The sequence below is a fragment of the Drosophila yakuba genome, chromosome 3R, assembly GCF_016746365.2.
Source record: "Drosophila yakuba strain Tai18E2 chromosome 3R, Prin_Dyak_Tai18E2_2.1, whole genome shotgun sequence".
NCBI classification, from domain to species: Eukaryota; Metazoa; Arthropoda; class Insecta; order Diptera; family Drosophilidae; genus Drosophila; species Drosophila yakuba.
Window position 1 is genome coordinate 1306776 of NC_052530.2, and position 22479 is coordinate 1329254.

At 39.0% G+C, this 22479-nt stretch overlaps 1 protein-coding gene and 1 long non-coding RNA gene across 11 annotated transcripts in view; one reads left to right on the plus strand and one right to left on the minus strand.

The window, feature by feature from the left end:
• Positions 1–22479, minus strand: part of LOC26535787 (dnaJ homolog subfamily C member 16) — a 386807-nt gene that overhangs the window by 245062 nt on the left and 119266 nt on the right. The window lies entirely within an intron of this gene.
• Positions 19704–20484, plus strand: LOC120321870. The gene is made up of 2 exons (XR_005561597.2): positions 19704–20084; positions 20150–20484. It is a non-coding gene; the product is annotated as an uncharacterized LOC120321870 (long non-coding RNA).

A 22479-nucleotide genomic window follows, 5' to 3' on the forward strand; every position in this document is an offset into this window, starting at 1 on the left:
CATGTCCTTTTTTATGACAGAATCGAAGCTGCGTTGTTATACTGCCCAAAACTTTCCTGCCTATACTTTTGAAAATGGTTTCAGGACGTTCACGCCCACCACATATAATCACATCATATTCTTTCTTTTATTTTCGAATCATACCGATAATTCATAAAATTGATCGTTTTTTATTCATTTGTTTTAACATTGTTTTAACATTAGTCATATTGACTTTATCGACGACTTGCATATCGTTGTCGCAAATTAATGATATTTGTAATTCTCTTGGTCGATTACTGGACCTTTGCTTTGTAACAAGTTCTGAAAGTATGTGTCTGTCCAGATCCAAAATATTTTAATAAGTCTAGTCTTTACTCATGCAACATTATGGTGGATCACATACATATACATATATCAATTAAATCATTTTCCAAGAAAAATGTACTTCCAACAATGAAAATAATAGCCGTTTCAAGGACTACTACTTAAACAGAGGCAAAGACAATAATAATCAAGATAAAAGCAATAGCAACAACTTTTATTATAAAGATAAGAAAAAACAATCTATATTGATTACTTCAAAAGCTTTCAAAATGACTAGCCATTCAAGGCATAAGCCAAGAATTTAGGAAATCTAAAAGTTGAACAGCTACTGAGATACAGGCAGATAAATATTGTTACGTAAACCCTTGTTGTAAGATCATAGAACTATGCCCAGCGGCCGCAATCGTTCACATGGAAATTTTACTCCAATAATTGCAAAGGTCATTAGTAAGATCTCTTCAAGCTTCAAAGCGAAGGGTCGTGTTTTTTTTTTCTGCGCTCCGAATTTATTTTTGTTTTGCTAAATCCAGCGGTGGAATTTAACAAATTCTTTAATAATTCAATTTCGTAATCCGTACTAGTTAAAGTTCCGTTCGCCTCGCGAGTGAATCTTTTGTGATAAGTGCATTATTTTAATAAATGAATTCAATCAGTTCTCTTTCTGTCTTTGCGTTTTGTTTACTCTCTCTTTCGTGCGTTGTCCGTTGTGCTGTCTGGTGTTGTTTTTGTACTTAACTGCACGGTGCACCCGGTCTTTCGCTCTCCCACACAAAATCCTAAAGTGCAGACTGCGCTCTTGCGGTACATTTTCTGATTTTGTCTTTTGGTACAGTGGTCAAAACCCAATTAAACATGGAAACCAATGTTGTCTGCTTCCATAACAAATGCCGTCAGGTAATAAAGCCTGAGCAGTCGAAAATGACCTGTTGGCTATGTGATAGAATGGTGCACACTAAGTGCGCTGGTTTTAACGGCCGAACAAGTGATGACCTAGCTAAAGGCCCTAATCTAAAATACTGTTGTGATACTCGCCTAGGAGTTGCGAATGAAATGCAGCTTTTTATGCGCCAAACTAAAGGTGGCTTGAAAGGACTGATCAGCAGTTTTGGCGTGGCTAGAGATAGTTTTCGTCGAGCTGATGATCTTCTTTTTGCGCTTGATTCACAATTTAATATCCTCAAATTATTAGAAGAATCTCCAAAGCGCAAGAAAGCCGCTGGTGGGAGGCTGCCTAAGGGGAATGCCCCGCAACCTTCGGCAAGTGATCAACAGGACTCCACAGCTGATCAGTTGACGATCGCAGCAAACCCTCAAATGTTGCTTAGATCGGCAGCTAAAAAAGATTCGGTGCTAACTAATTTGTATTCTAATAGCCTTTCCTTTGCATCCCATATTATTGTGTTTACAGAGACTTGGTTAAAACCGGAGATACATAACTCCGAAGTTTTCCCAGGTATGTACACAGTATATAGGCATGATCGTCCCTCCAGGCGGGGAGGGGGAGTCCTAATTGCTGCTAGGTCTACCCCCACGTCAGAGGAGGTACTTTTTGATGAGTTCCGTAACTTAGAATTCTTATGCGTAAAGCTGTCATTTTCTGATAGCTATGTTTATATTACGTGCTCGTACATTCCGCCGTCTTCTGAATTTCCTGAATATATTTACCATTTGTCCGCTATCCAATCCGTTTCAAACAGACTGGCCGATAGGGACCAACTAGTTGCCAACTGCCTATAGCACAGCATGACTTTATTGACGGCTTGCTTGACATATTGTTGTCGCAAGTTAATTATATTCGAAATTCTCTTGGTCGTTTATTGGATCTATGTTTTGTTACAAGTCCTGAAAGTGTGTTTCTGACTAGAGTAGCACCTCTTAGTCAACCAGAAGATCCATACCATCCAACTTTCGAGGTGACAATCGACACAGGTACCGTAATAAAAGAGAGGCCAGATAAGTCAACCAAACGAATTCATTGTTTTCGTAAGGCAAACTTTCGGAGGCTAAATCTTTTTATATCTGGCTTTAATTGGTCCGATCTATATTCTTGCAGCATAATGGCCGATGCCATATCATTTTTCAACTCTTGTGTTCCGATGTACTATCCGTCTACCTCTAACAAACCTCCTTGGTTTAATAAAGAGTTGACACATCTAACAAATGTTAAGTCCAGACTTTATATAAAATTTAAAAATACCGGTTCTCAATCTATATTTTCTAAATATGTAAGTGCTCGGTTAAATTTTACCGTGCTTAACGCTCAGTGTTATAAGAATTATTTAAACCGTTGTAAGTTCCAGTTCGCACAGGATCCCAAACAGTTTTATAATTTCGTTAACACTAAGCGCAAAACAACCAGTTACCCTTCCTCGCTATTTTTTGAAAATACTTCGGTAACATCGGATCAGGCAATAGCCGATCTATTTGCCAAGTTTTTTCAAACCACATATTCTACGGCCTTACTCTTACGCGATATCAAAGTCAAATTTAATATTCTGTCCCACTTTAAACGAAAGCTCACTGCTTTATGATCTTCAGCGAGTTAAGCCTGTCTATTCGCCACGTCCCGACGGAATTCCTAACTGTGTCCTTAGATTCTGTGCGGAAGCCTTGTGCAAGCCTCTACTATAACTGTTTATCTTATCTCTGGAATCTACACAGTTCCCCCAAATATCGAAGGAGTCCTTTGTGATCCCTCTACATAAAAAAGATAGCAAATCGGATGCAAGCAATTACAGAGGAATTTCCAAATTGTCTGCTATCCCTAAGCCTTTTGAAAACGTTATCACTCCTCATTTGCAGAATAACACATGTTGATGATCTTGGTGTTCTTCTGGACCCTAAACTTAAATTTTCAGACCATATTTCGTCTATTGTCAATAAGGCCAGAGGTGTGCTTGGTTTTATAAAACGGACCAAAACCTTATTTATTTCTCTAGTCCGTCCGATCCTCGAGTATGGATCACCTGTTTGGAGTCCACAATATGAAGTTTACTCGGACCGCATCGAATCGGTTCAAAAGAACTTCTTACTTTTTGCCTTACGGCGCCTTAATTGGGATGCAAACCTTAGATTACCTCCCTATTCAAGTAGATTAATGGTAATTAACTTACCCTCCTTAGCTAACCGTAGAAGTCAGCTAAACTTCACTGTTCCGAGCAGATTTACTAGAAATTACGTACCTCTAATTTTAAATCATTGTAGATCTAATCATGAGATGCATGATCCCTACAGAGTATTATGTTCTGACTATAATAGATTGTATCCTATTATCTCTAATTCTGACTTTCTGCCTTTTTTAAAGCGATCAATACTAACATACATAACGAATTCTTAGATCTTACTACTATATAAGTTAACACGAGCCAACGAGCTAGACCAGTTGGCTCAGTGCACGAAACATAATATCAGAACGTTAAAGTGCTGACCCAGCATCGGGCCAGAAACCCGTGCGCAGCCGGCAAACACAGCATATTTGCGTGGTCGCTGCGAGTCTTTTGTTAGCTGTAAGATTCAATTTTAAGTTCAGTTTATTTTTGACATTAATAAAGAGCGGCTGCTCGTCAACCTTATTACTCCGACTGAACGTCGTAAAATATATTTGTATTAATTACTCTGCCAGATCACAAGGCTGGCAGTTAAAAGAGGAAAGTTCCTCTCAACATAAAATCTGTGACTGCAGCGAGGGATCCCCCCTGCCACCCCCAACATTAATTACTGGCGCCCAGCCAGTGGTAAAAACCACCACCATCACCAACACCGCCCACACAGCTACTAAATTTTGCGGCAAAGCAAAAGACAGCGGCGCAGGAAAAGTGAAGGGAATTAGTGACAAAATAACACACACACCAAAAACAACAAATTATGTGAGTGGAAACCGATGTTAAACGCATTTTAAGTCTGTGAATATTTAAAAAAAAATATATAATAATAAAAGAATTATTAATCCGGCAGATACGCTAAAACATGGTCTCGCATCAATGTAAATGAAAACAGAAATCATATAATTGTTTTTCATAACAGCGCATACGTTCGCTTTTCACTTATTGTTGTTGTTTTGTGTTTCCATTCGATTCAAGCGCGACATTCGACGCTGCAGCCTTTGTCTTTAGTTGTTGTTTGTTTGGCTTTGGTCAACTGCTGCCCACACGGACAGCTTTTTCATACCTAAGCGAATTGGACTGCTCATGCAGCCCAGTTTCTCACAGTATAGGAATAGTACACCATACTCCACGGACTCAGAGTCCGATTGTGAAAATCAACCTTCCCCTCTAAGACGTACAACCGCGAATTCCCCTGCAATGGCGATAGACCCAGAACAACTCAGAGCTGTAATACAGGCAGTGGTGGCCAATACTTTGGCGGACGAGGCTGCCAAAAACGAACTCGCACAAAATGAAATGCGTCAGAAAATTCAGGAGCTGGCCAGCCAGTTGGCAGCAACACAGGTCGCGCCCACCTCAGCAGTGGCCCCCGCAATTAGAGCTTACGAACCCATAGACATAACTAGTGGTGTACCATGTAACATGACTTAAGACGCCGTTAAATATTTGTCTGAATTCTCGGGGTCACAGGAATCATATGTTCCGTGGCGACAAGCGGCGGTTGCTGCGTATCGCATATTTAAAGATTACAACGGCACCTCTCGCCATTACGAGGCGGTGACAATTATTAGGAACAAAATTAGGGGCGCGGCCAATAACGTCTTATCCTCGTTTGGCACTGTACTGAATTTCGATGCCATTATAAATCGGCTAGTTTTGCAAGAAGTCAAGAAGACCTTTGTCGCAAACCTACTGCAAAAGCGCAGGGTCGTCAACTTGACAAGTACGACCGCCATGACCCACAGCCTAGTAATACCAAAACCCCGTATTTTAATAGGCAGCATAAGACACAGGTTCACGCCGACCCGCAAAGTACCAAAAATTACAAAGACGACGGCCCACCAGAGCCTATGGAGGTCGATCCCTCAGTTTCTAAATTGATGCAGCCGACCCAGGCAAATGCCTACCGGAACAGAAGACTAGCCACCTCCGAACGCACAGGCGCCGTGAGGAAACAACAAAAAGTTAACTTCATTACGCAGAATGCGGAAGAAAAGACAGGAGCGTATGCCGCCGCCGCCTCCAAAGCGGAATCGAAAATAGACGACGATGCCATTACCGGGTATGATTCTGACTACCTAAATTTTTTTAGGGGAAAATCCCTGTTACCCGTCATCAGACGAAGAGTAGCAGGGGTACCAATGAAATTCCTTTTAGACACCGGCGCGTCAAAAAATTTCATCCTGCCTCGCAAAGAGCTAAAGGGTGTCCGCCCGGTGGACTCTCCTTTCGAAATTCATTCGATTCACGGCACCACCATCGTTACAAAAAAAGTGCTTCGTCTCGATTTTTAATTTGAAAGCGACTTTTTTCATTCTACCAGATTTTACAATATTCGACGGTATAATGGGGGCCGATCTGTTAACACAGGCCGGTGCATCACTTTGCCTCGCTTCCGCCCAACTCAAATGGGGTCAGGAAGTTGAGAAGATTTCATTCCATAAATGCACTGACGTCAACTTCACTAACGTGGAGTGCGCAGATGCACCACCTTTGGTGAAGAAGGCATTTCTAGGGATGATAAGGAGCCAAAAAAACGCCTTCGCAGATCCCAACGAGGCCCTGCCATATAACACATCGGTAGTGGCCACGATTAGGACTACTAGCGAAGAGCCCATTTACGCTAAATTATATCCATACCCCATGGGGGCAGCAGATTTCGTCAACAACGAAATCCAAGACCTGCTTAAAAATGGTATAATTCAAAAGTCGGTGTCTCCTTATAACAACCCAATATGGGTGGTTGATAAAAAAGGAACCGACGAGGCCGGCAATCAAAATAGACGATTAGTCATAGACTTTCGTAAGCTAAACGAAAGAACTATCTCAGACAAATACCCTATGCCAGATATCTCCACGATACTGGGCAACTTGGGCAAGGCCAAATTCTTCACGACACTGGACCTCAAGTCCGGGTATCACCAGATCATCTTAGCGGAAAATGACCGCGAAAAAACTTCCTTCTCCGTAAGCGGAGGGAAGTACGAATTCAAGAGGCTTCCCTTTGGCTTGAGAAATGCTGCCAGCATCTTCCAGAGAGCCATTGATGACATTCTCAGAGAGCATCTCGGCAAGACTTGCTATGTCTACGTGGACGATGTAATAATCTTCTCAGAAAACGAGAATGCTCATGTCAAGCACGTGGATTGGGTTTTAAAAACCATAAGCGATGCAAATATGAGAGTCTCAGTGAAAAAGTCAAGTTTTTTTAAAAAAAGCGTAAACTTTCTTGGCTTTATAGTCACCAGTGATGGCACTACCACCGACCCAGAAAAGGTCAGGGCCATAAAGCAGTTCCCTGAACCAAAAACAGTATTTGAGGTTAGATCATTTCTAGGTCTCGCGAGCTATTACAGATGCCTCATTAAGGACTTTGCAGCCATAGCAAGGCCTATTTCGGACATCTTAAAGGGCGAAAACGGAAGTGTAAGCAGACACAGATCGCGACACATCCAAGTACAATTCAATGAGGAGCAAAAAAATTCTTTCGAAAAAACTGCGCAACATTTTAGCATCCGAAGATGTTATGCTCCGATACCCGGATTACAAGAAGCCATTCCATCTAACGACGGATGCTTTAGCCTACGGTATTGGAGCAGTGCTTTCACAGGAGAACCGTCCTATTATAATGATCTCTAGGACATTAAAGGACAGGGAAATGAACTACGCCACAAATGAAAGGGAATTATTAGCCATCGTTTGGGCTTTGGCCAAACTGAGACACTATTTATATGCGGTGAAAGATATAACTATCTTCACCGACCATCAACCATTGTCATTCTCGGTATCAGACTCTAACCCTAACGCGAAAATTAAAAGGTGGAAGGGTCGCATCGAGGAAACGGGTGCGAAGGTAGTCTATAAACCGGGAAAAGAGAATTTGGTTGCTGATGCCCTGTCTAGGCAGCAAATAAATGCCATTGAAGAACAGGACGCAGAATCATGTGGTGCGACCATTCACAGTGAGATTTCCCTCACTCACACCATAGGGAAATCATATTGGCAGAATACAATAGGGCCCACCAATCGGGCCAAGAAAATGTGAAGCAGGTTCTCACAGAATACTACTTCCCAAAAATGGCCAAACTGGCCAATCAAATTGTCCAAAACTGCAAAACATGCGCTAAAGCTAAATATGATAGGCATCCTAGGAAGCAAGAGATTGGCGAGTCTCCGTTTCTCTCTCATGTAGGAGAAATGCTACACATAGACATTTTCTCAACAGACAAAAAATATTTTCTCACTTGCATCGACAAGTTTTCGAAATTCGCCGTCGTACAGCATGTACCGTCAAGAACAATTGAGGACTTGAAACCGGCCTTGTTACAGGTCATGAATTTCTTCCCAAAGGCCAAAGTGATTTACTGCGATAACGAGCCATCGTTAAAATCGCACACGATCACGGCCATGCTAGACAACCATTTTGGCGTCAGCATCACGAATGCGCCGCCCCTTCACAGTGTCTCAAACGGGCAAGTGGAACGTTTTCACAGCACCCTACTAGAGCCTGCCAGGTGCCTAAAAATTGACAAGGGCATGAGCGATACCGTGGAGATAATCTTGTTAGCCACGACCAAATATAACAAAACAATCCATTCGGTCATCGATAAGAGGCCAGTCGACGCAATACAAGAATGCACGGACGACACACAAAAACGGATTGCTGACAAAATTAAGAGTGCCCAAGACGCGCCCTATCAACGGAAAGCTCATGCGCCAGGGAACTACACGCAGGCGTCCTAGCGCATTGCGAGTCGCAACCAAGCGACCTACACCCGCTCATCCGCGTGGATGAGGGTATCATCATCATCAATGACCGGCCAGCCAAGGTCACGGTAGACAACGAAACAGAAGTCTACCTACGCGGCACACATCTCATCACCTTCAACGATCGCGTCGTGATAAACGACACCACCTTTGTAAATCATGACAAGGCCCAAACAAGAGCTCCAGGGGTAGCGAATTCCCCATCATTGAATATTACCGCCAACAGAGATATTCTGAGCCTCCCCTTCCTTCACCAGCTAAATGATCGTAACTTGGAGTTCATCAAAGAGTTCGGGAGAGAAATTGATTCTGATCATTCTCATCGCATAATATTTGTCGCAGCAGCGATTTGTTGTGCATTGGTTTGTATCGGCATCACCTGTCTACGGTACATCGGAGCGCGGAGATCTGCAATCCAGTTAAACGAGATGATCGCCGAATTAGGACCAACCGAGGACGGCCGCAATCTTGAAGAGGGAGTAGTTAACACGAGCCAACGAGCTAGACCAGTTGGCTCAGTGCACGAAACATAATATCATAACGTTAAAGTGCTGACCTAGCATCGGGCCGGAAACCCGTGCGCAGCCGGCAAACACAGCATATTTGCGTGGCCGCTGCGAGTCTTTTGTTGGCTGTAAGATTCAGTTTTAAGTTCAGTTTATTTTTGACATTAATAAAGAGCGGCTGCTCGTCAACCTTATTACTCCGACTGAACGTCGTAAAATATATTTGTATTAATTACTCTGCCAGACCACAAGGCTGGCAGTTAAAAGAGGAAAGTTCCTCTCAACATAAAATCTGTGACTGCAGCGAGGGATCCCCCCTGCCACCACAACATTAATTACTTATACATATATTTCCTCGTATTTAATATTAAATATTTACAGATTTACTGTCTTCTATATCGCGTCTATTTTCCCGCGATTCGAGCCGTACGATACACGGCAGCGTCCCTCGCTCGGTTGGGCGGGAGGTGTGGCCGTGGGACTCGCGCGAGTTACCTCCGGGGAGCTTCGTGAGGTATTGTAATGCGGAAGAGAGGTTGTGATGTCCAGAACGAAGTCACGGCTATCTCCGAGGGATTCAATCAGTAATTTGTTGCGAGAGGAGTTCAATCAGTGATTTATTTGCGAGATTTAATATAGATATGTCCACAAGTGCTTGGTGCTCAACATCGACTGCCTGTCGCATTTTTTCTTAGTCTTAAATAAGCTAATAGTGAATATGTATGTATGTGTTACAATGTTAAAGTTCTTAGAAATAGAGTATCTGACACAGCAGAAAGTATAAGTATGTTTATAAGTATGTATATGGAATCGTATGCGTTGCCCTGTCTGAGCGAAAAGAATGTGGTGTCAGCTTTCTGGGCGGATGACGGAGGCTGACTCGCCGTTGATGTTTATGTTGCAACTTTGTATCGCAAAGCTTCCCGGTTCGATGTCTTCTATTTGTGTAGGCGAGGTGGTTTAGGGGGCGGGGTGGTGTATAGTACCGATGGGTCGGTAACTCGCGCAAAAAAAAAAAAAGGCATTGACTCCCAAAATAAGAGAAATAGCGATTTATTTGAAGTAAAGTCAGTCTCGGGAGAGGGCAGTCTAGAGAGAGGGCAGTCTTAGGAGGGGACAGTCTCAGGAGGAGACCTTTTAGGTAAGCGATGCTATCGACATCCTAAAGGAGTCATTCACTGGGAAAAGACAAAGTAAAAATTTGCAATTTCATAGTCAAAAAGTCCAGAGAACCCAAAGAGGACATACATACATCTTCGCTACAATCCTGTAAAAAACTGAAACCAAAAAGCAGGATGTCTAGAGGGCACCTTGTAAAGGAAGAACGGCATTTCAAAGCAATATACAAGAAGTCTCAAGATGGGCGGCAAGGAGTCCAAGGCCTCTGACAATGCAGCCAATGTGATCAACACCGGGGAAGTAATCGACCACAAAGTCGAGATCCTAGGAGTGCAACATACCCTTAACTTCATCGTGGTGCGGTTGGTGTTTGGTGTTATTAAGATTAGTAAAGAAAAAATACAGTTGACCTATGTATGCAGTTCTTACAAATTACAGAAGAAAACAAAATAACAATAACAACTTTCAAAACCAGGGCGCGATTCAAGTAAAGCGAGTCGCAGGGAAGCATACAACCACCATACAGATATAAATAAATATATATATATTTAGATGGACTATCTTTACTTTGTGTACTTTTTTCTGTGTTACGCTTTTGCTTAATCTACAATTTGTCGGCGCACGATATGTCGGAGAAGGGAATGTTATTTTGAAATGGGCGCCCTATGGGTACTCAACTGCTTACGAGAATTATCGATAGTACGGCTTGTAGTAGAATGTGAGAACTTGGTAACACTAAGATCGAGTGTGGCCCTGCGGGTAGAGTGCCCGTGCGTGTTATATCGAGAAGAAGAATAAGAAAAGCACACACGGAGCGGCAGTAATTAAAAAAGGAGAAACAACAAGGACTCGCTACACAATCAATAACTAAAGAAATAACTACGCTCCGTCATCAGAAGTGGGATAGTGCTTTCGTCTACAAACCATGGAAGACCAACTGCGCATCTTGATGGAGCACCAAAACCAAAGTTTCCTGGAATTGGCGAAAACACTGCAAGCGTCTGTACAAGAACCGGCACAATATGGCGTCGTCACATTGCCAAAATTTAACGCCGACATTCCAGGCGCCGACGCTACTCAATGGTGTTCTACAGTTGACATTATTTTGGTTGAAAAACCACTAGAACGCAGTGCTTTAATATTGGCACTAACTAAATCGCTGGAAACAAGTGCGTCCCAATGGCTTTAAGAAGTGTTCTATGCCTGTGTGACGTGGCCGGAATTTAAACAGTAATTTCAATAACGCAACGCAAATGCAGAGACGCCAGCCGCCATTTTTTTACAGTTACTGAACAGTCGCCCCGGCAACAACATGCTAGTCGCTTGGTGACGTCACTCGTTTGCAAGTAAAAGGGCTTGGATACCGAGAGGATTGCTGTGTCTGTGGTTTTGGGACATCTGGCCAACTTTGATCGCCGATTACAAAGAATTGCGTACACTGCCGAGATCAAGAACAGACGCGATCTACAGCTGAGTTGCAGGTTTTCGCTTTTGACAGGCCTACACATCATTCTGGGAATGAGGAATCTGGAGCAAAGCGAGCTAAGTTTGCGACATTGAAGTGCCATCTTTGCGGTAAAATGGGGAATAAGGAAGCCAATCATTCCAGCAACATTCTAAAGGCAGTATAACTTGCTATCGCTGCCAGAAGCAAGGTCATATTGCTTCACAATGCCCCAAAAATATTGCAAGTGGTGGAGCTGCATTTCGGAGCGAGAAGAGAGCTGAGCTGTGCGTGGTGGATGAACCAAAAACAAGTATGCTGTTAGGAGGTAAGAACTTTTCAATTATCTTCGACTCTGGAGCAGAGTGCTCTTTGATTAAAGAAAGTTTTGCAAAGAAGTTATGCTCTAAGTTTATAGAAAACTCTTTCGCAATAATAGAAAGCAATGTATGCGGTGAAAACAAAAACGTAATAACACCATCGTTGAAATCTTACTCAGATTCTTTTATACAGGGAACGCCTCAGAGTCGCGTAAATTCCGGTGAAAGGAAAATTTGATTGATTGATGAGCCAAAAACAATACAAAGAAGACCATATATATTGAGTCCCAGTGAGAGAGATGTGGTTTATAACAAAGTTCAAGAATTGTTAGATTGCAAAGTTATCAGACCGAGTAGCTCCCCTTTTGCGAGCCCTGTTCTATTGGTGAAGAAGAAGAATGGCCGTATTTACAGTAGCTGACAAGTTTCCGTTGCCTTTAATATCTGATCAGATAGGCAGGTTGCGTGGTGCAAAGTTCTTTATCTGCCTGGACAATGCAAGTACCTTTTATCAGGTTCCTATGCATCCGAACTCGGTCGAGTATACGGCATTCGTCACCCCTGACAGACAATATGAGTTCCTGTCGATGCCATTTGGACTTACGAATGCGCCATCAGTTTTTCTAAAAGCAATTATAAAGGCATTAGGCGAGATCGCTTATTCGTATGTCATTGTGTATATGGACGGCAAAATTATTGTAGCTCCAACCAAGGAAGCAGCACTCGAGAGATTAAAGATTGTTTTGGATATTTTATCAAAGACAAGATTTTCATTCAATGTTGAAAAATGCTTCTTTCTAAGAACTTCTATCCAATATTTAGGATTTGAAGTACGAGGTGAGATAAGTCCAAACACTCGCAAAGTAGAATCTTTAAATGCCTTGCCACCTCCTAGGTCAGTAACGACATTGAGACAGCTCATTGGGCTAGCATCGTACTTTCGACAGTTTGTTCCAGGATTTTCACAGCTAATGAAGCCTTTTACTTTCTCACCTCAGAGAAAAAATGTTTGAGTGGAGTGTAGAACATGAGGAAATTCGTAGAAAAATTATTCACAAACCAGTTTTAATTATTTTCGACCCACAGTATCCGATAGAGTTACACACCGATGCAAGTGCAATCGGATATGGTGCTATACTCTTGCATAGAATTATTACAATAAGGCAACAAGTGTATGCGAATCTAAGTATACGTGGTATGAGTTAGAAACTCTTGCTGTGGTAAATGCTGTTAGACATTTCCGGCATTACTTACATGGTAGGAAGTTTGTAATATTTACTGATTGTAATTCGTTAAAATCATCACGAAATAAGATTTTGTTGTTGCCTACAGTCTACCGCTGGTGGACTTACTTACAGACATTCGAGTTTGATATACAATATAGAGAAGGCAGGCGTATGGCCATGTTGATTTTTTTTCCAGAAATCCACTTCCTTTGGAATATGCGAAATATGTTATGCGAAAGTTGTTGAAAAGCAAATCGATTTAGTCGAAGTATCTGAGGTTTGGATATGTGCAGAGCTACAGAAAGATAAAGATATTGTAGATATCGTTTCCAAGTTGAATAATAATGAATGTCCATTCGATTTGGCTAAGATATATGATTTCGAGAGCTGGAGTTTTGTATAGAATTATACAAAGAAATGGCAAGTCCCTATGTTTGCCAGTGGTGCCTTGAGGATTTAGATGGTCAGTTATTAACCAAGTACATGAATCCAAAATGCATCTGGGCTGCGAAAAAACGCTTGACAAGGTTTACGATTGCTATTGGTTTGAGGGCATGACCAAATACGTTCGAAGATTTGTTGAAAATTGTATAACATGCCGAGTTTCCAAATCATCTTCTGGAAAAGTACAAATGGAATTACATCCTATTCCCAAAGTAAACATTCCGTTGCATACTGTTCACATAGAGATATCAGGCAAGCTTAGTGGTAAAAGCGATCGTAAAGAATATGTTACGTACAGATAGATGCAATTACCAAGTATGTTTATCTTTACCACACGTTCACATTAAGTGCAGAAAGTTGTGTAATGGCTTTGAAATCATCAATTTCGTTGTTCGGAGTCCCTATTCATATTGTGGCTGATCAGAGAAGAAGTTTCACAGGTGCTAAGTTCGTTATATTCTGCTCTTCACAAAAGATAAAATTGCATGTAATAGCAATAGGAGCAAGCCAAGGTAATGGCCAGGTTGAGAGGGTTATGAGAACCTTAAAAAATTTATTAAAAGCTGTTGAAATGAGTTCTCGATCGTGGCAAGAGGCAATGGAGGAAGTGCAATTAGCTATTAATTGTACTGCTAATAAGATAACCAAAGCGAGTCCATGAGAATTATTAATGGGAAAGGTTGCGCGACCTTTAGGCCTTGTTCCCATTCATGATTCAGAAACTGAAATAGATTTTGAGAACCCAAGCTTTAGAGAATATAGAAAGATCAGGAAAGTACGAGAAAGAAAGATTTGATAAAGGCAGAGCTAAGATAGTAAAATTTAGCGTGGGAGATTTTGTGTTGCTTAATAATAGTGAGAGAAACCAGACTAAGTTAGATGCTAAATATAGAGGACCATTTGAGATTATAACGACAGATATACTTTAAAGAGTTTGAAAAGTTATAGACGATATAAGTATGCTCATGAGAGATTAAGAAGATTGCCAGATGGGCAGGTGCCAAGCGTGCTGGAGATCGACGTTAGCCCGCCAGGTGAAGCCGTTGAAAAAGACGGTATTGAATCTGTTAAAAGAGACAGTAGTGATGATGAAAGAGATGATATGTAAACTGTTGAAAGACACAGTATTGAAGAGAGAAGCTGTTGAAAGAGACAGTAGTGAAGCTGTTGAAAGAGACAGTAGTGGAGTTGTTGAAAGAGATTATATGTAAACTGTTGAAAGAAACAGTATTGAAGAGAGAAGCTCTTGAAAGAGACAGTAGTGAAGCTGTTAAAAGAGACAGTAGTGAAGTTGTTGAGAGAGATGGAATGGAAGCTGTTGAAATAGAAAGAATAGAAGAAAATGAAAAGAAAATGAAAAAAAAATGAAAAGCAAATGAGAAGAAAATGGGAAAAGTGAATGAGTTAATTCGAGATAAAAGAAGAAAAATTAAGAAGTTTGGACTTGAAAAGAATTTGCTTAAGATGTAGAAATAAGAAAAATGATCAAAGAAAAGTAATTAGAGACAATTTAATGAATAGTTTGATTTGAAATATGAAAAGTTAAGAGAATTATTTAAGGAGTGACTTAAGTTGAATGAAGATAAACAAAATAGTTAAGAAAGTATTTAAAGATTAAAAAAAAAGTATTAAAATGAAAAATGAATTATGATGTTCGCAAGGCTTCCAAGGAAAGTTCAGTATTTTAGAGTCAGAGCGTCAGCTCAGTTAGAGTTACTTTATTCGAATTACTTGGGCTGAGCTGACCCGTATATATAGTACTTATTATTATATACATATAGGTCCATATACATATACATGTATGCAGAAGGCATGCATATGTCATGTATGGTCTGACCACTTGAGCTGCAAAGTGCATGCTCAGCATTCCCACGCTCATATATATATACATATATATACATATATATACATATATATACATATATATACATATAAAAAAAAAAAAAAAAATATATATACATATATATACATATATATACATATAAACAATATATACATATATATACATATATATACATATAAAAAAAAAAATATATACATATATATACATATATATACATATATATACATATATATACATATATATACATATATATACATATATATACATATATATACATATATATACATATATATACATATATATACATATATATAAACATATATATACATATATATACATATATATACATATATATACATATATATACATATATATATATTATATTATATTTTTTTTTTTTTTTTTTTTTTTTTTTTTTTTTTTTTTATACATACATATATATATATCTAGATAGACGACTTTTACTTAGTGTATATTCTTTTTTTTTGCTTGTGTATTTTACGGTACTGTTCAGTTTACAAATTGTTGGTGAACGAATAATGATAACCAAAGATGTCCGGTATAGAAGAAAATATTTTTTTGTTAGCCTCGTCCAGGCAAATTACACGATTAATCATTGCTAAATGCATGATTTCTGACATACCATTCAGGGTACTCATGACCGCAAATACTTGCAATGTGGATTAATATTTTGAGAGGAGCAAAATTCGCACAAACTTTTACTTGCGAAACTTCGTCCTTGATCTCTGCTATAATTCAAGTGGGTCAACGAAATACGGACCCGGCTGATTTTACAGCCTTAATGCAGCTTTCAGAATCTATGTTTAGTGTGTGATAAAAGTAAAAAAATTTGGTGAAGGCACCTATAAGGACGATGACGTATTTCCTCAAATCATTTTTACCACTCAATGTGCCTGTGATGTGATTATGAATCGTATGCCACGGTATTTATATTCTAGGAACATGATGCAGCTAATAGGATTAGGAATAGGAACATTAAGCGCCAGAGACGAAGGAAATTGAACGAACTCTCTGGTTGAACTTCTTATTGATCCTGATAGTGGAGCTACAGTACAAATGTCAACACGTTTCTCAATTACTCGGTCGTTTCCTCGTGATCGTCCTTTTGGACAAGCGATTGCGAAGTGCCCAGGCTTGTCACATTTGAAAAATTTGACTGTTTACCGGTCTCTTGATCCTTGAGTTGAACTTCCGTTGTGGCTTTTTTCGTGAATAAGTGTCCTCTGCCGAGCACGACATTCGGCATATTTATGGCCAGACTTTCCACAATAACTGCATTTCATGTTTCACCTGAGAGAGATACTTAGACTTTTTACGCTCCATGTCGTAGGTGCAGTTCTAGTTGTTGTTGCATGCCATTTCGAGTTTTAATATTGTTTGTTAAAACCCAACGAGACACTTTGCCATCAATTTGTGCCATATGGGCCAGAGCTATTGAAACAGAATATTTGGTGTAATATTCGGTGTAATTTCCCCAGACTTTGGTGGCCTGCCTAAAATTTTCATCAGTTTGACAGCAGACGTTTCGATGCCAACAAAGCGTTGAACGAACAGTTCTTTAAATTGTGACCATGTGAAAGCATATTTGTGACAGCCATTGTAATGCACTTCCCTATTGCGCCTTACTTAGAGTTATCACCATGCTCCTTCGGGCATTTTATCAGCAAAAATAAGATCATCTGAGGCATCTGCACCAGCTTCCTCAGAATAAAATTTTGGCAGAGTTATATGTGTTTGCATATTTTGTATAATCTCCAATAGGTTCTTGTTTAGCACTTGTAAAGCTGCCAAGCATGCATATTTGTAGGCAAAGCAGTTGTTATTTGTTGTTATTTTCTTGTGGCTGGTCTGCCATATTGACACATAAACTTTTCGAGTGAAGCGAATTCCAGCGTGTGCGATCGTCTGCATACAACTGCTCGCATTTTCTACTCACGCATCGATCTTTGCTTTACACCCGCTAGCTGGACCTTACTCGGCGACAACGCCGTCGCCTCACTCATAACGGTATTTAGACGACAGTCATATTCTACGTTTAAGCCAAATTCTAAGAATGAATTCACAATTTATAAACTTATTGCGCAGCAGCGTCTTGCAAGTGTTAAAGACACGTACAGAGGTCAAAATACATGGCCATGTCCGTCTGTCTGTCCGTAGAAACGTCGAGATCTCAGGAACTATAAAAGCTAGAAAAGCTAGTTAAGATTAGGCATGTACACTCCAGGGACATAGACGCAGCGCAAGTTGGTCGATTCATGTTGCCACGCCCACTCTAACGCCCACAAACCGCCCAAAACTGCCACGCCCACACTTTAGTAAAATTTTTTAGTTTTTTTCTCATTTTTTTGGTAGTAATGTAAATTTCTATCTATCAGCAGAAAAACTTTCTGCCACGCCCACTCTAACGCCCACAAAACCCCAAAAACTGACAGTGCTGAACAGTCTCTTTCGCACTTTGACCAGCTGAGTATCGGGTATCAGACAGTCGGGGAACTCGACTATAGCGTTCTCTCTTGTTTTTAATTTGCATAGTCCTAAAATTGGCCTTAAAACTTTTTGTTACTCCATCTGATTAACTATAGTATAACTTGGTCTTGAGTTTAAAAATGCCTTTGACATAAAAGAGTTGACATTTCTTTATATGTCAAAATATTGTCTCCAATTATACACATAAAATGGTATTTCATTGACTTAACCCCAGCTTCACAAGTACATGCGAAGTGAGGTTCAGCCGGGGTAATAAAATGCCAATCAATTTATCATCGCTGCGCAGCAATCGATTTTCATTAATGGCGTAATATTAGTCCTGATCTAATTTCCTGGAAGCTCCTACACAATTATTTGAATATATTATATATGGACACATTTCCCTCGTCTAGCAATAAATCTTTTGAAGGCAACTAAAAATCCGTCAGAAGTTAGATCTCTTTCCATTTCTAAATGTATGGCTTTGGTGGCCATTTAAACAAATACGGCAACGTATCCCTTTAATGTTTTTTGTCTAATATTTTTCCAACCCTTATATTTTAGTAAATTTGTCATTTGCTGAGCTGTATTTTGCCTGTACGTTGTACACTTCACACATTCTCTTAAATATTTGTTCTTTGGATGTTATTTTGCATTAGGTTTATTCCTATATGCAATGTTTCACTATGAGTTTTTTAAATTAATAATTTTGGTATGTAACATTTTTCTAAAATAATCTGATGCTTAACTTCCAATTCTGCATTTGAGTTTTGCAGTCTTCAACCTACTCTCAGAATACCATCTTTGTCCAAAATATACAATATGGTATTATTTGTCTTAATTTCTTATCTGAATTGATATTCTACTTCTTCTTAATAACAATAGCCGAGCTATTTTTAGCTCCTTTACTGAAAGAATACATGGATGGGCTTTATTTTTGGATTTTATTAGCACGAATCTTTTTTTATGCAAGCTATAAACTTTTCTACACTGGAATATCTTTTTATTAATTAGTAAAACGGATCATTTATTTGATTTAATAACCTATTTATTAAGACAGATTCTTCTACAGACTGCTGCCGAGGCCAAAGTTCTTTTGGGTCAGCTAGCCATTGAGGACCTTTCCATCAAAGATCACAGTTGGTCACGTGGTTAGAATCCACTGAACTAGATGCTAAATCTGCTGGATTATCATCTGACTTTACATGATTCCGTTAGGTATTTTTTAATTTTCGAATGTCATCCGCTCTTCTAATAAATTTTATATTACTTTGCCCACTGTTAATTCATGCTAAAGTAATCGGGGAATCACTCCAAGCATAAATCTCCATCACATTGCCCAATGATCCTTTTAGTCTTTGGATGAATTTACTAAGCAAATGAGCTGAACACAGCTCCAGTTTGAAAATTTTCTTTTTATACCCGTTACTCGTAGAGTAAAAGGGTATACTAGATTCGTTGAAAAGTATGTAACAGGCAGAAGGAAGCGCTTCCGACCATATAAAGCATATATATTCTTGACCAGGATCAATAGTCGAGTCGATCTGGCCATGTCCGTCTGTCCGTCCGTATAAACGCTGAGATCTCAGGAACTACAAAAGCTAGAAAGTTGAGATTAGGCATACAAATTCCATAGACATAAACGCAGCGCAAGTTTGTCGACTCATGTTGCCACGCCCACTCTAACGCCCACAAACCGCCCAAAACTGCCACGCCCACACTTTTGAAAAATGTTTTGACATTTTTTCATTTTTGTATTGGTCTTGTAAATTTCTATCGATTTGCTAAAAAACTTTTTGCCACGCCTACTCTAATGCCCACAAACCGCCAAAAACTTTCAGTGTTGAAGACTCTCCTTCGCACTTCTACTAGCTAAGTAAAGGGTATCAGTTAGTCGGGGAACTCGACTATAGCGTTCTCTCTTGTTTTTGCTTTGAATTCATTAAAACTTGATCCAATAAAAGATCTACTCTGATCTGCAATGATTCGCGATGGTACACCAAATATGGATATTGACGATTATAAAGAGTCTATATGTACAACTTTCGCTGTTCATATTTACTGTGTAGTACAAATAAACAAACTTAGTCAACGCGTCTGTCTGGACAATAATATACTCTTTTTGATCCCTCTTTCCGCTCAACTTGCCCGTAATATAAATACGATACATATGCCAAGGAATATCTACTTTGGTTATGGGGTGAAATTCAATTAGCAATTTTCCGGATGGAGGTTTAGTCAATTTGCAAAAAAAAAAAAAACGATTTTGTTGAAAGACGTTTAACTCCACAATAAACGATGAATTTGAATTTAAATTTGAATTTCTCGGTAATTCGAAGTCATTATCAGCGGATCTAATGCAACTCTGATCACGGCAAAGCTACAATTAGAGCTTTAAGTGCATGGTAGCTTTAGCACTGCACTTACTCCCTGATGGAGTTCTTTTCTCTTTTGGCCGTCGCAATGATCAGCAGTGGAGTCTGCGAAAAAATGATCTTCTTTTATTTTCAAGAAAAACGTGGGTTTGTAAAAAAAATTTAATTTAAAGTTCGAAAAGTGATGTGTAACATTTTTTAAATATAGGAGGCAAATCTAGCGTCCCACATTGCCACGGGCAGCTCTTACAGGGCACGTCTCTGCGGATAGCGATCCACAGTGACTTAGATCGGGGTTCTATACATCGATACTCTACATATACCAGTGCAACTGCAGAGCAACTATAATTAAAGAACTTATCAAAAATGCAACATCCATAAATAGTATTGCCCAATTTACATATTACAATACACATACATTCACACAGTTCTATATTATAAATTAAATTTGAATTTATTATTTTCTTTTTATTTACACTTGCTTATGTGAACGTATATCAACAAATACAAACATACTTAATACCCTATAAATTGCACAATCCATACATAAAGGAAATTAAAGAATTGATAGGAGAAAATTAAAAGTGAAAGACAAGAATATGAATGTTACATTAAACAAAAGTTTAGTGAAATTAAATTAGTGGGACAGAATTAAAAGATAAAATTAAACAAAAATACCGAAATTTAAGAAAGAAATAAGAAAAAAAGGCCATGAATTTGGAAAGAAAACAAATTAAATAAAGTATTAAAGAAATTCAATTAAATTTAGCAACCGTAACCGGAAATAGAAATAAAATATTGAATATTTTAAAAATTAAAGAAACAAAAAAATAATTACTTAACGATAGAAAGAATAAAATAAAATTAGGTTGACTAAAATTAAATTCTACATTTTTTTGCTTTTATCAACTATAAAACATGGCCTTATATACTATATTTTATCTTATTATTAAATAAATAGAATTGCTATAATTTTTGGATAAATAAATATAGTTTTCCTTATGTGAAAAGGCGAAAAGTATGATGAAAGGGTAAATCATGCCAAAGGTAAAGGTAAGGGTTTCTATACCATCAGTGTAACCTCATACCCATTAGATATACAGGCATAGCTGCAGCATACACACATAAGCTCTCAGAATTTCGTTCTTTCTATTAATTTTGTTGCATTAATTATAAATCTTACTCATCTACGTAATAGGCACGGGACTATAAATTAAATTCAATGTGGCTTTCTGATCGAGTGAGGGCTTTGTTATTTGGCCAACGATCCCCCACAATGCCGACTGTAAGCTAGCTCGAACCAGGGTCCCAACGGCCAATAATTTAGCGAAGATCTCACCACTCAATCTACTATGAAAGTTTTCAACTACCCGTTAATCAATTCAAATACCCGTTACTAAATTTTTGATGGTTTATCAATGACAAGTAAAAATTTAATAAAAAAAAATTAAAACAGATGAAAATTTGTTCGTAGGTGAGGCACATAACTTGAAATAAAAAACACAAAATGTGCAAAACAAAAAATAAAACGAAAAAAACGATTTTTCAAAAAGAACGATATAGTCGAGTTCTCCGACTATTATATACCCTTTGCCCAGCTGATGGAAGTGCTAACAAAATATCTTTCTGTCATGTTGATAGAAATAGGGAAAAAAAAGAATTGAATGAAAAACAAGAGAAAACGCTATAGTCGAGTTCCTCAACTATCTGATACCCGTAACTCAGCTAGGGTGGGCGTGGCAAAAAGTTCTGCAGATCGATAAAAATTTATAATACTAATAAAAAAATAAAAAAAATATCGGCAGTTTGTGGGCGTTAGAGTGGGCGTGGCAACATGAATCGACAAACTTGCGCTGCGCCTGTCTCTGGAGTGTGCATGCTTAATCTCAACTTTCGAGCTTTATAGTTTCTGAGATCTCGACGTTCATGCTTACAGACATTCGGACAAACAGACTCACGAACATGGCCAGATCGACTCGGCTATTGATCCTAATTAAGAATATATATACTCTATATGATCGGTAACACTTCCTTCTTTCTAATTGTTTTATACTTATCAACGAATCTAGTATACCCTCGTACTCTTCGAGTAACGGAGTGTGGACGTAACAGTATTGGGCCATTTCTAGGCGTTATATTGGGAAATATAACAATTGATTAGCAAATCGATCGAAATTTACAAGAATAAAAGGAAAAACAGACAGCCGATCTACGGTTTTCCAATATAAAACTTGTTTGCCTTGGCGAGGTATTTTTTACGCAAAAATGACTAACTGTAGATGATAGATAAATAAACTAAATGGCCATCTCGGTTAAAAATCGTTAGCACTTTGTTGGTAATCTGGTCGGGGATAAATGCTATGCCCAGGCATCGCTTCTCCGCCACCATTTCTAGTACTGGTTTCTCGTTAGGTTATAATCAAGCCAGTTCAAAAGGTGTATTTATAATCTGTTTAGTTGGAGTTTTACTTGTGATCCTACATCATTCAACAATTTGTGTGTATGTTTCTGTGTTTGTCTGATCTTAAGGTAATATAT